Raw genomic sequence first — 15,417 nt, forward strand, 5'->3', positions numbered from 1 at the left:
AGTGGCCTCCCTCATTCTTAAATGGAAGAAGCTTTGTAACCACCAGACTGTCCCTAGAGCTGGACTTACAACCAAACTGAGCAATCGGGGAGAAGGGCCTTGGTTGGGGAGGTGTCATTCTGACAGAGTTCCAGAGGTCCCCTGTGGAGATGGGAGAACCTTCCAGATGGACAACCATCTCTGCAGCACTCCACCAATCAGGCCTTTATGATAGAGGGGCCAGACAGAAGCCACTCCTCAGCACGAAAATAAGCATGAATGATCAGTTCCTGAGGGAGCATGCAGAACGGAGCAGAGTTCTGTATCCAATCTTCAAGGAAAAGAGATTGAAAGGGAAGCATGTAGCTCTCGTAGTCGATGAACTTTATATTGACAACCAAATGATCTGAGACACAAAGACTACTATGACTATTCTAAAAATTACAACGTTTTCATAGAGAAGGCGAATAAGGGAACACCCTATACTAGCCATGGTAGGGATTGTAATAATACAAAAAAAAGGATAGAAATGCAATATTTATTAAATAACTAAAGTACAACTACGCTGTACCAAACAAGATAAGGAATGTTGTAAAATAATTAGTATTCAATTTTCCATTTGTAGTTCTTTATAAACGGATTAGACAGCAGTAGAAGAAAGGATAACTAGCAAAATAACACATCTTCAAATATAAGTAATTGGAACACAAAGGAACACATTTAACATGGTGGGGATAAACACACAGTAAACAGAAGGCACAGTATGTGGGTATGTGTGGATGTATTGTGATGAAAGGTGTGGTGTGTGTTTTTCGTGTTTGGTAAAGTGTGGCGTTAAGTGAGTGAACCAATGTGTGTCTGTGAGCAGGTCTTGTGAGAGACAGCTTTCAGTTTTGTGCAGATGAGGGATATACATTTTATATGAATTATACATCTCATTTATTTCTGTATTGTTCTATCATGATGGAACTACATTAAAAAATAATTATACATCTAATTTATTTATTGTCCTATCATAATGGAATGGTCCACAACCCTATACCCTAGACACCCACCTGAATGACCCATACACTAAAGAGAAGTCCCTAACTGGTTTATGGGCCTGCTGTAAGCTGCCTATATGCAGTCAAAACAGAAAGATAAATGTGGTCCGAGACCTACTAGAGCAGCACCGCCCCCTCAAGATTCTGAGCCTGCCTGGCAGGGTTGGTCCTACAAAGCTGCTAATGAGAACCTTGATGACCTTTTACCTAGCCGGCGGGTATTCTGGCAGTGGCAGTACTGGCAACACTAGCTGCAGTAACCCATGGGAGGTGGTCACACTCGGACAATAAGAGAGTGGGCATACTATTGTGGCACTGGTGGCACAAAATAATTAGGTCTGACTGCACAGAGATGCTTGGGAAAATGATCACAACGGGGGACAGGCGTGAGTGTGTTTCAGGGGAACGGGTGAATCTGATCTCCATCACCTCAATCTCAATCTTGCATGCTTTCTCAAACAGCTGTAACTCGATATCTATTCATACATCAGGTCCTTTCTTGAGTTGGGCTCTGGAATGTAACAACCGTTGAGCATCGGTTGATCTGCTTCTGTTCTGTGGGTGGCACTGTGCTCTTTTCGAAGGATGGGTCCTGGCCTTTCGGGGGGCCTAGGGATCCGGGGGAACGTGGGTGGTCTGCCGGTCACTGGGATGACAATCCAACTTGGGAGGGGCTTTGGTAGGTGGAGTAGTGGAGAACAATTGGAAGGTTACTTGGTAGAAATTGTCGTGTCTCCAACCAGCTTCACTACTCACTGGACCGTTATGATCACTCGACTACGCATGCCTCTCCTTAATATGCCTTGCCCATTGCTGTTCTGGTTAGTGATTATTGTCTTATTTCACTGTAGAACCTCTAGCCCTGCTCAATATACCTTATCCAACCCTTTAGTTCCACCTCCCATACATGCAATGACATCACCTGGTTTAAATCATGTTTCTAGAGACAATATCTCTCTTATCATCACTCAATGCCTAGGTTTACCTCCACTGTATCCCCATCTTACCATACTTTTGTCTGTACATTATGTCTTGAATCTATTCTATCGCACCCAGAAACCTGCTCCTTTTACTCTCTGTTCCGGGCGTACTAGACAACCAGTTCTCATAGCTTTTAGCCGTACCCATATCCTACTCCTCCACTGTTCCTCTGGTGAGGTAGAGATAAATCCAGGTCCTGCAGCACCTAGCTCCACTCCTATTCTCCAGGTGCTCTCATTTGTTGACTTCTATAACCATAAAAGCCTTGGTTTCATGCATGTTAACATTAGAAGCCTCCTCCCTAAGTTTGTTTTATTCATTGCTTTAGCACACTCTGCCAACCCTGATGCCCTAGCCGTGTCTGAATCCGGGCTTAGGAAGACTACCAAAACCCCTGAAATTTCCATCCCTAACTATAACATTTTCTGACAAGATAGAACTGCCAAAGGGGGCGGTGTTGCAATCTACTGCAGAGATAGCCTGCAGAGTTCTGTATTACTATGCAGGTCTGTACAAAAACAATTTGAGCTTCTGCTTTTAACTTCTTGGTGACAGGGGGCAGTATTTTCACGTCCGGATGAAATGCATGCCCAAATTCAACTGCTTGCTACTTATCCCCAGAAGATAAGATATGCATATTATTAGTATTTGGGTGGAAAACACTCTGAAGTTTCTAAAACAGTTTGAATCATGTCTATGGGTATAACAGAACTTGTTTAGCAGGCGAAACCCCGAGGACAAACCATTCAGATTTCTTTTTGAGGTCACTCTCTTTTCAAAGAGTTTTCATTGGGAATCCAGATTTCTAAGCGACCTTCTTGCAGTTCCTATCGCTTCCACTGGATGTCAACAGTCCTTAGAAATTAGTTGAGGTTTTTCCTTTGTGTAATGGAGAAGTACGGCCATCTTGAACGAGGGTAACTTGAAGTGTACTGTTAGAAAGAGGCGCGTGACCAGAAAGCTAGCTACAGTTTGTTTTCCTCCTGTATTGAACACAGATCATCCCATCTTCAATTTTATTGATTATTTACGTAAAAAATACCTAAAGTTGTATCACAAAAGTAGCTTGAAATGTTTTAGGAAAGTTTACAGGTAACTTTTGAGATATTTTGTAGTCACGTTGCGCAATTTGGAACCAATGTTTTTCTGGATCAAATGCGCCAAATAAATGGACATTTTGGATATATATCGACGGAATTAATCGAACCAAAGGACCATTTGTGATGTTTATGGGACATATTGGAGTGCCAACAAAATAAGCATGTCAAATGTAAGGCATCAATTATATTTTCTATTTCTGCGTTTTTGTGTCGCGCCTGCAGGGTTGAAATATGCTTCTCTCTCTCTTTGTTTACTGTGGTGCTATCCTCAGATAATAGCATTGTTTGCTTTCGCCAAAAAGCCTTTTTGAAATCTGACATGTTGGCTGGATTCACAATAAGTGTAGCTTTAATTTGTTATCTTGCATGTGTAATTTCATGAAAGTTAGATATCATATAGTAATTTATTTTAATTTGGCACTCTGCATTTTCACTGGCTTTTGGCCAGGTGGTACCCTACCGTCCCACATATCCCAGAGAGGTTTAAAATCCACCTTTCCAGAAACAAGTCTCTCACCGTTGCCGCTTGCTGTAGACCACCCTCTGCCCCCAGCTGTGCTCTGAACTCCATATGTGAACTAATTGCCCCCCGTCTATCTTCAGAGTTTGTCCTGCTAAGTGACCTAAACACCCGGCCATCCTACAATCTAAGCTTGATGCCCTCAATCTCACACAAATTATCAATGAACCTACCAGGTACAACCCCAAAGCTGTAAACCCGGGCACCCTCATAGTTATCATCCTAACCAACTTGCCCTCCAAATACACCTCTGCTGTTTTCAACCAAGATCTCAGCAATCACTGCCTCATTACCTGCATATGTAATGGGTCTGCGGTCAAACGACCACCCCTCATCACTGTCAAACGCTCTCTAAAACACTTCAGCGAGCAGGCCTTTCTAATCGACCTGGCCCGGGTATTTCCTGGAAGGATATTGACCTCATCCCGTCAGTAGAGGATTCCTGGTTATTCTTTAAAAGTGCCTTCCTCATCATCTTAAATAAGCATGCCCCATTCAACCAATGTAGAACCAGGAACAGATATAGCCCTTGGTTCTCTCCAGACCTGTCTGCCGTTGACCAGCACAAAAACATCCTGGGGCGTTCTGCATTAGCATCAAATAGCCCCCGTGTCATGAATCCCGCCGAAGGTGGTTCCTCTTCCTGTTTGATTTGGGCTATTTAAACCAGGTATGCCCGCCTGCTTTTGTGCGGGCTTGTTTTTCTGTTCATGTGGTGTGTATTCTCGTGGACTATTTTCTCCGGACTGTTTGGTCCTGCTTTTGGGCTGGTTTAAGTGATGCGCCTTAGTGTTTGGCGTTACCGTTACTTGTTGTTCTGGATTAAAAGACCACGAATGAACTACCTCTGCTCTCTGCGCCTGACTTCTCCACCCACTACTCCTATAAGCTGTGACACCCCGTGATATGCAACTTTTCAGGGAACTTAGGAACCAATATACACAGGGAGTTAGGAAAGCTAAGGTTAGCTTTTTCAAACAGATATTTGTACCCTGTAACACAAACTCAAAAAGTTCTGGGACACTGTAAAGTCCATGTAGAACAAGAGCACCTCCTCCCAGATGCCCACTGCACTGAGGCTAGGAAACACTGTCACCACCGATAAATTCACTATAATTGAGAATTTCAATAAGCATTTTTCTACGGCTGGCCATGCTTTCCACCTGGCTACCACTACCCCAGTCAACAGCCCTGCACCCCCCACAGCAAATTGCCCAAGCCTCCCCCATTTCTCCTTCACCCAAACTAGATAGCTGATGTTCTGAAAGAGCTGCAAAATCTGGACCCCTACAAATCAACCGGGCTAGACAATCTGGACCCTATTTTTCTAAAATCATCTGCCGAAAATATTGCAACCCCTATTACTAGCCTATTCAATCTCTCTTTCGTATCATCTGAGATTCCCAAAGATTGGAAAGCAGCTGCGGTCGTCCCCCTCTATTCAAAGGGGGAGACACTCTAGACCCAAACTGCTGCAGACAAATATCTATCTTACCCTGCTTTTCAAAGGTCTTTGAAAGCCAAGTTAACTTCCCCCTTCTTCTCAATTTCCGCCTAAAGAATACCCTAATCTAACTGCCTGTAGCTCAGGCCCAGAAGCAAGGATATGCATATTTTTGGTGTCATTTGAAAGGAAACACTCTGCATTTTGTGGAAATGTGAATTGAATGTAGGAGAATATAACACAATAGATCTGGTAGAAGAAAATACAAGGAAATAAACATACATTTTAGGTTTTTATTGTTGCTGCATCATCTTTCAAATGACCAAGAACAGCCAAACATACATATAGGATGCTGTGGATGGTTTGAATGAAGAACATAAGATGGCAACAATAGCTGAGCAAAGTTTTAGACAGATAACTTCAAAAATGAGCGAGCGACATGACATTGAGCATGAAGTCACCCAGGTGTCCCACACAAATGTACCCAAATGTACCCAAGTGGCCGAATTGGTACTACATTTTGAAGGAAAGAACTATATACAAAATACAGCTATTCTAACACACACCAAAATATATATAAAAAATAATAACAATAGTTAAACAAATAACAAGGGTAACTATTTACATATTTTCTATTTACAATATTGTGAAGACCCTCAGTCCTCTACACAATATTGTGCTGCTGGTGCCATGGCCCATAGCAGTCTCTTTCTGCTGTAAAGCAGAGGGTTACTGAACAGGTGGTGCAGGTGATGGGGCATTTCCTGTGACAGCGCACAACGACGCCTCCTTACTGTGCCCTTTTTGCCCTGAGGCACATTCATGTCTGCAGAGATGAATCTGGGCAGGTAAACACCACTGGTTGGAGCAGAAGGGACAGAGGTAAAGGGGACAGAAGGTGCTACAGTGGACTTGCTGTAGCTAGCAAGCTCCTGGATTAGCAGCTCCCTGAAGGCTAGCTGTGAGATGGGGGGCTGTCCATAGCTCTCAGCCATTTCCTTCTGGAGGTTGAAGGCATTCACCACAGCAATGTCGATGAAATTATAAAACAAAGTCTTATACCATTTCATTGTCTTGTGGATAACCTTGTAGTATCCTATCAGTGCATCTGACAGGTCCACACCTCCCATTCCCTTGTTGTAGTCCTTCATAGCAGCTGGAATGGGGAATTTTTTGTGGTCAATGCACCAGTAGCGTCCTTCACACGCCTGACGACGTGATCGCCACTGAAGGACTTGTGGATAGTTGTGCACATGACCACCTCTCTGGTATCCACCCACTTTACAAAGAGCAGGGCATCCTCGCGAATCCATCTCATGGTACCCCAAACAATCCGCTTAGGCATGTCATTCACCCTGGTTTTTGGAAAGCCCACTCTGTTGGTCCGAATGGTGCCACAAGCCCACACATCCCGCTTCCTCAGCTCTGTAAACAGGGTAGGGCTTGTGTAGAAGTTGTCCACAAACAGTTTGTAGCCCTTCCCCAGCAGTTGAAAATCTAATAGCTCCATAACAGAATCATAACCCAGTCCATTACCGGTCACACAACTGGTGGATTTGGTTCCACATCATCTTCTAACACAGAGTGCAATGACCCTCTGGCCCTCTGTCTGCAGGTTTCTCTCTTCCCCACCTCCTCTTCTTTGTCACTGACTTCACATCTCTAGATGACCAGGTAGGTGTGGAGCCGGAGACAGCAGGGGTCCAGCTGGATGAACCAGCTTCAGAGGGAGATGGACACCTAGACATTGGCGGCTCATAATCATAATCACTGCCACTGTGAAAGATTTTTTAAAATCAGTAACAATACAGTGCCTTGCGAAAGTATTCGGCCCCCTTGAACTTTGCGACATTTTGCCACATTTCAGGCTTCAAACATAAAGATATAAAACTGTATTTTTTTGTGAAGAATCAACAACAAGTGGGACACAATCATGAGCTCGAGCTGTTTTGCAAGGAGGAATGGGAAAAAATTTCAGTCTCTCGATGTGCAAAACTGATAGAGACATACCCCAAGCGACTTACAGCTGTAATCGCAGCAAAAGGTGGCGCTACAAAGTATTAACTTAAGGGGGCTGAATAATTTTGCACGCCCAATTTTTCAGTTTTTGATTTGTTAAAAAAGTTTGAAATATCCAATAAATGTCGTTCCACTTCATGATTGTGTCCCACTTGTTGTTGATTCTTCACAAAAAAATACAGTTTTATATCTTTATGTTTGAAGCCTGAAATGTGGCAAAAGGTCGCAAAGTTCAAGGGGGCCGAATACTTTCGCAAGGCACTGTACTTTCACGTATGAGCCCTGTATCAACATGTAAAATAAACAGATATATATATAGAGTACAGGGAACATAATCACTATGGTGAACTGGTGAAGGGCTGTTCCATTTCATGTTTATGTAAAATAAATGTAATAAATATAACACACACACACACACACTATAGCCAATGTGTACTTTACATATTTCATGACTCATGATATTTTATATGTTGCAAGTTAAATAAGAAAATAGCATTATACCATATTACCAGTCCAGCATGGCATCTTTGCCGTGCAGAAACATGTCTTCCGCCTGGGAGTCAAAACTAGCTTCGCTGAAAGATTCATCTTCCTGAAGTAACTCGGTCTCGCTTTCTCTATCAATTTCCTCTATAATTTGTGTTAAATCTGTATACCTAGACTTTGTTTTATTTTTTCCTGATTTATTCGCCATAATTTAAATATATAAACTTGCTGAAAATGCTCTTGACTATGTACTGCTATGCGTAACACTTGTGGCTCCGTCAAGTAGGATTTGCACTAGCGAATTAACCTCTTTTACGCCAGAGTTTACAACAAAGGATGGTCTTCGAACGTATAACCATTACATATTGCCGTTTACCTCAGCTCATTGGCTATCTTCCAAGCTAAATTTCAAGATGATCAATGGTCATTGGGCCAAAATACCGTCAATCAACGATAGACCGTTCCTACCATTGATGCGCAATGAGGTCATTGATTGGTGTCTTCAAATTGGTTTGTTCCGGTCAATACGTCCCGGGAAAAGAACCATCAAGTATGGTTGTGTTAGTAACAACCAGAGGATTGCAATGAAACCAACCATGACTGGATAAGCGTTTGTTTAGTGTGTGTAATTACCACAAACGCAAAGTTGAATGAGACGGAAATCACGACGCAAGCAGTTTACAAATGTTTCATGTTAGGCTATAAAAATGGATTTTATCAAACAAAACGAACATTCACTGTGTAGTTTGGACACTTGGCATTGCCACCAGAGGAAGATCTTCAAAGGTAAGCGATTTATTTTATTTTTATTTCTGACTTTCGTGACGCTAATGCTTGGTTGGAAAATGCTAGTAATACTTGCGGGGAGCTGTCCTCAGAAAATCGCATGGTTTGCTTTTGCAGTAAAGCCTTTTTGAAATCTGACACAATCTGGCTGGATTAATAAGGCCTTCATCTTTTAAATGATGTAAGATACATGTATTTACAATAATGTTTACTATAACAAATGTATTTAGAATGTTAGCTCTCTGCAGTTTCACCGAATGTTGGTATGGTGGGATGTTAACCTCTCTAAGGTAGGTGAGACGAAACAAACAGATTTCTGAACATTTCCCAATCCCACCGTACCTTCTCTGCTATGCAATCTGGTTTCAGAGATGGTCATGGGTGCACCTCAGCCACGTTCAAGGTCCTAAACGATATCATAACCACCATCGATAAGAGACAATACTGTGCAGCCGTATTCATCGACCTGGCCAAGGCTTTTGACTCTGTCAATCACCACATTCTTATCGGCAGACTCAACAGCCTTGGTTTCTCAAATGATTGCCTCGCCTGGTTCACCAACTACTTCTCTGATAGAGTTCAGTGTTTCAAATCGGAGGGCCTGTTGTCCGGACCTCCGGCAGTCTCTATGGGGGTGCTACAGGGTTCAATTCTCGGGCAGACTATCTTCTCTGTATACATCAATGATGTCGCTCTTGCTGCTGGTGATTCTCTGATCCACCTCTACGCAGACGACACCATTCTGTATACTTCTGGCCCCTCTTTATACACTGTGTTAACTAACCTCCAGACGAGCTTCAATGCCATAAAACTAAATGCATGCTCTTCAACCGATCGCTGCCCGCACCTGCCCGCCTGTCCAGCATCACTAATCTGGATGGTTCTGACTTAGAATATGTGGACAACTACAAATACCTAGGTGTCTGGTTAGACTGTAAACTCTCCTTCCAGACTCACATTAAACATCTCCAATCCAAAATTAAATCTAGAATTGGCTTCCTATTTCACAAGAAAGCATCCTTCATTCATGCTGCCAAACAGAACCTCTTAAAACTGACCATCCTCCCGATCCTCGACTTCGGCGATGTCATTTACAAAATAACCTCCAACACTCTACTCAACAAATTGGATGCAGTCTATCGCAGTGTCATCCGTTTTGTCACCAAAGCCCAATATACTACCCACCACTGTGACCTGTACACTCTCGTTGGTTGGCCCTCGCTTCATACTCATCGCCAAACCCACTGGCTCCAGGTCATCTACAAGTCTTTGCTAGGTAAAGCCCCACCTTATCTCAGCTCATTGGTCACCATAGCAGCACCCACCCGTAGCACGCGCTCCAGCAGGTATATCTCACTGGTTACCTCTGAAGCCAATTCTTCATTTGGCCGCCTTCCAGTTCTCTGATGCCAATGACTGGAACGAACTGCAAAAACAACTGAAGCTGGAGACACATCTCCCTCACTAGCTTTAAGCACCAGCTGTCATAGCAGCTCACAGATCACTGCACCTGTACATAGACCATCTGTAAACAACCCATCTATCTATCTACCTCATCCCCATACTGTATTTGTTTATTTATCTTGCTCCTTTGCAACCCAGTATCTCTATTTGCACATTCATCTTCTGCACATCTACCATTCCAGTGTTTAATTGCTATACAGTAATTACTTCACTGACATGGCCTATTTATTGCCTTACCTCCCTTATCTTACCTCACATGCACACAATGTATACAGATTTTTTTTCCTACTGTATTATTGACTGTATGTTTGTTTATTCCATGTGTAACTCTGTGTTGTTGTATGTTTCGAACTGATTGGCTTTATCTTGGCCAGGTTGCAGTTGTAAATGAGAACTTGTTCTCAACTAGCCTACCTGGTTAAGTACAAGTGCAATGAAATAAATAATGTTGGCAAACAATGTAAAAAAATTAATTTAAAAAAATTAGTTAATGAGGCCATGTCGCCACTGGTGCGACCTGGAACCAATTTTCAGCCTAGCTCAGTGATTTCTGCGAAACGTAGAGGTTGGTCATGTTCTCTAGTTGCACTGTGATTTGCTCGGTATTCTTTCAGTCATGGGGACACGACATCACCGCAAAATCTACGAGCAGAGCTCGAAAATTCAAGCCCCATGGGTGCTACCATAGAATTACATTAGAAGTACCCATCCAAGAATGCTCATGATAATTGGCCACAGATAAAATGATCTACAATCACGTTATATCTAGCTTTGTGTAACGGGATTCTTCCGTCGAAGGAGAGGTGGACCAAAACGCAGCGTGGTTAGAGTTCATGTTTTTTAATAATAAGAAAACTAAACATGAACAGAATACAAAACAATAAACGTGGCAAAACCAAAACAGTCCTAACTGGTGCAGAAAACACAAAGACAGGAAACAACCACCCACAAAACCTAACACAAAACTGGCTACCTAAATATGGTTCCCAATCAGAGACAATGACTAACACCTGCCTCTGATTGAGAACCATTCTCATATCAGGCCAAACATAGAAATAGACAAACTAGACACACAACATAGAATGCCCACCCAGCTCACGTCCTGACCAACACTAAAACCAGGAAAACACACAATAACTATGGTCAGAACGTGATACTTTGATTGTACTGATCATGTCAATATCATACTTTCAAAATCTTGGCTAGCAAGCTAGACAGGCATTCATCATCATGAATCATGTTGACAATCTACTGGAAAATCCTTTTCAATCCTTCATATGAAGGATATGAAGAGAAATTACAGATAAAACGTATCGGTGCTTATTGGACATAAACATTACACAACAAGTTGGAAATCACAAATTCAACAATGAGTAGTTTGGAAGGAATCAGTGGCTAACTGCAAGCATTGGAAAGCAATCTCCAGCCTGCTATTCAGTGGAGTGGTTGTGTGGTCCAAGTCTGGGTTTAAGGGTCACTTTTCCAAGCTTAAAAGAATAAACATTCACATGCCATGGGCCAGAAAATATTTTTTACTTGAGTTTATTTGGTAAATATTTCTTAACTCTTTCTTGAACTGCACTGTTGGCAAAGGGCTTGTAAAGTAAGCATTTCATGGTAAGGTCTACACTTGTTGCATTTTGCACATGTGACAAATAAAGTTTGATTTGATGGCGGAAGCTCAATCAAGCTAGTTGTCTTGACTTCTTTCATAAGTCATTCTCATTGGCACCAAAAGTGAAAAAAGTGTTGATAGGGATAGAATGCGGTCAGACCATCAGATAATTGGCATGTACATTACTCTTACTGAATTTCCACGTGGGTGAGGATATTGGATAATTTAATCAAAGGCTTTTGGATGATAACTTGTTTTTAACTAGGACAGAGGAATTTATGACTGAATGTTTCCGACATAACATAGGTACAGTAAATCCACTTATTGTATGGGATACTTTTAAATGTGCCTTTAGAGGCCATGCTACTCAGTACTTATCTCTAAAACAAAAGCAATTTAGGTCAACGAATCCATACTAACAAAGGAAATAGGTCTAACAGAAGAGATTGATGGCAATAAAAACGGTACCATAGAGACGGAGAATAAGTTAGAGGAAAAACAAAAATATATTGAGGAACTTATTCAACAATGATCAAGTGTAATATATTATAATAATAAAGCAAACTGGATGGAATATGGGGATAAATGCACCAAATTAATGTTTTATCTTCAACATAGAATTGACTGAAACTTGTTAAAAATGACAGTCACCTCTTGATTCACCAAGTGATATTTTGAAAGAGGAAGCAAAGTACTTTAGGTATATGTTTTAGTTTCAGTGTCCTCCATCTCCTCTAAGCGAAGCTAATTATATCTATTAATAATGTCAAATTAACATCTATACAGAAAGACTCATGTGAAGGTGACATTACAGAGGAGGAACTTCTTGATGCAATTAAAGCATTTTAAGTCAGGGAAAACTCCAGGGCTGAATGGAATACCAAACCTTTTTTGATATTCTCAGAGGACCATTAGTAGCATGTTTTAACCACTCCTGTGTAAATGGTAGATTTTCAGACACTCAACAAGAAGGTCTGAGTTAATTATCACTGAAGCAGGATATATGGGAAATGTAAAGATCCAGTCCATTTAAAAAATTACACTTCAGTGTTGTGATGCAAACATTCTAGCAAAATGTTTAGCGCATAGAATTAGAAAGGTTTTGTCGGACATTGTTAATTCCAATTAGACAGGGTTTTTACATGGACGGCACATTGGAGATAATATAAGGCAAGTACTGGAAACAATAGAACACTATGAAAAATCTGGGAAACCAGGCCTGCTATTCATAGCGGACTTTGAAATGGCTTTTGCTAAAGTACGACTCTAGTTTATATATAAATGCCTGGAACATTTCAGTTTTGGAGAATCTCTTATAAAATGGGTTAAAATCATGTGTAGTAACCCTAGGTGTAAAATAGTAAATAATGGCTACTTATCAGAAAGTTTGAAACTGTCAAAAGGAGTAAAACGGGCTCCCGAGTGGCGCAGTGGTCTAAGACACTGCATCTCAGTGCAAGAGGTGTCACTGTAGTACCCGGTTGGAATCCAGGCTGCATCACATCTGGCCGTGATTGGGAGTCCCATAGGGCGGCGCACAATTGGCCCAGCACCATCCGGGGTAGGCCATCATTGTAAATAAGAATTTGTTCTTTACTGACTTGCTTGGTTAAATAATATTTAAAAAACAAGGTTGTCCACTATCGGCATATCTATTAATTATGGCCATGGAAATGTTAGCTGTTAAAATCAGATCCAACAATAATACCAAGGGATTAGAAATACAGGGCTTGAAAAGAAAGGTGTCGTTGTACGCTGATGATTCATTTTTCTTGGATCCCTCCACAACATCATAGATGATCTAGATCATTTTCGAACCTCCGTGGATTACAACCAAATTTTGATAAATGTACTATATTACGTATTGGTTTACAAAAAAAAATACAGATTTTATTTACCATGTAGTTACCGATAAAATGGTCTGATGGTGATGTGATATACTCGGTATACATATCCCGAAATAAATAAATTGATCTCACTATAATACATTTTAATAGAAAGTTAGCAAAAATAGATAAGATCTTGCTACCATGGAAAGGCAAACTCTTTAGTCATATCCCAGATGACCTATTTGCTTATGGTCTTTCCTACACCTAGCTAACTGTTTTTTAAATGATTAGAAAAAAAGATTCCATTTGATTTGGAACGACAAGCCAGACTAAATTAAACGGGCCTATTTATATAATGAATATGAATTTGGAGGGCAGAAATGATTAAATATTAAAGCATTAGACTTCTCACTAAAGGCTTCATTCATACAAAAGTTATACTTAAATCTGAACTGGTTCTCAAGCAAATGATTAAGAATGTCTAACCCTATGTTCCAGAAAGGCCTTTTTCCCTTTATTCAGATTACAACCTCTCACTTTCAGTTATTTGAAAAGGAAATAATCTCCCAAATATCGCTATAGCACAAAACATGGTACAAACATTATTGGGCACAGACAACAGCACAAAGGGCAAGAAGGTAGAGACAACAATTAATCACGCAAAGCAGCCACAACTGTCAGTACGTGTCCATGATTGAGTCTTCAAATGAAGGGAGATTGAGATACAATTGTCCAGTTTGAGTGTTTGTTGCAGCTCGTTCCAGTCGCTAGCTGCAGCGAACTGAAAAGACGAGAGACCCATGGATGTTTGTGCTTTGGGAACCTTTAACAGAATGTGACTGGCAGAACAGGTGTTGTTTGTGGAGGATGATGGCTGCAGTAGATATCTCAGATAAGGGGGAGTGAGGCCTAAGAGGGTTTTATAAGTAAGCATCAACCAGTGGGTCTTGCGACGGATATACAGAGAGGACCAGTTTACAGAAGAGTATAGAGTGCAGTGATGTGTCCTATAAGGAGCATTGGTGGAAAATCTGATGGCCCAATGGTAAAGAACATTTAGCACCCTTACCTGCCGATCTATAAATGATGTCTCCATAATCTAGCATGGGTAGGATGGTCATCTGAATCAGGGTTAGTTTGGCAGCTGGGGTGAAAGAGGAGCGATTAGGATAGAGGAAACCAAGTCTAGATTTAACTTTAGCCTGCATATTTGATATGTGCTGAGAGAAGGACAGTGCACTGTTTAGCCATACTCCCAAGTACTTGTATGAGGTGACTACCTCAAGCTCTAAACCCTCAGAGGTAGTAATCACACCTGTGGGGAGAGGGGCATTCTTCTTACCAAACCACATGACCTTTGTTTTGGAGGTGTTCAGAACAAGGTTAAGGGTAAAGAAAGCTTGTTGGAAACTAAGAAAGCTTTGTTGTAGAGCATTTAACACAACATCTAGTTTGAGAAACAGACGCCTCAAAAGTCCTCAACTGGCAGCTTCAATAAATAGTACCTGCAATCCACCACGTTAACAGTGAAGAGGCGACTCTGGGATGCTGTCCTTCTAGGCAGAGTTGCAAAGAAAAAGACAAATCTCAGACTGGCCAATAAAAATGAAAGATTAAGATGTGCAAAAGAACACAGACACTGGACAGAGGAACTCTGCCTAGAAGGCCAGCATCCCGGAGTCGCCTCTTCACTGTTGAAGCATTCCAGGTGAAGCTGGTTGAGAGAATGGGTGGCTACTTTGAAGAATCTAAATTCAAAAATATATTTTGATTTTTTTCAACACGTTTTGTTACAACATGATTCCATATGTGTTATTTCATAGTTTTGATGTCTTCACTACTATTCTACAATGTAGAAAATAGTCAAATAAAGAAAAAACCCTTGAATGAGTAGGCGTGTCCATACTTTTGACTGGTACTGTATAGTTTTGGTGTAATGTGTATATTTATGGTGTATTTACAGAGTGCATTTGTAAAAGAGACCAAGGTCTCAATATGTCTTTCCTGTGAAAATAAAGGTTAAATAAATACAAAATTACTAATAATTTAACTGTAATCGATTCACAAAAACATAGTCAAGAACACACTTTATTGTTTTAATACTGCAATGGATTTGAAAAAGAACAGATTAAAAAAAACTATTTACAAGTT

Source organism: Oncorhynchus gorbuscha, linkage group LG07, assembly GCF_021184085.1.
Source record: "Oncorhynchus gorbuscha isolate QuinsamMale2020 ecotype Even-year linkage group LG07, OgorEven_v1.0, whole genome shotgun sequence".
Lineage (NCBI taxonomy): Eukaryota > Metazoa > Chordata > Actinopteri > Salmoniformes > Salmonidae > Oncorhynchus > Oncorhynchus gorbuscha.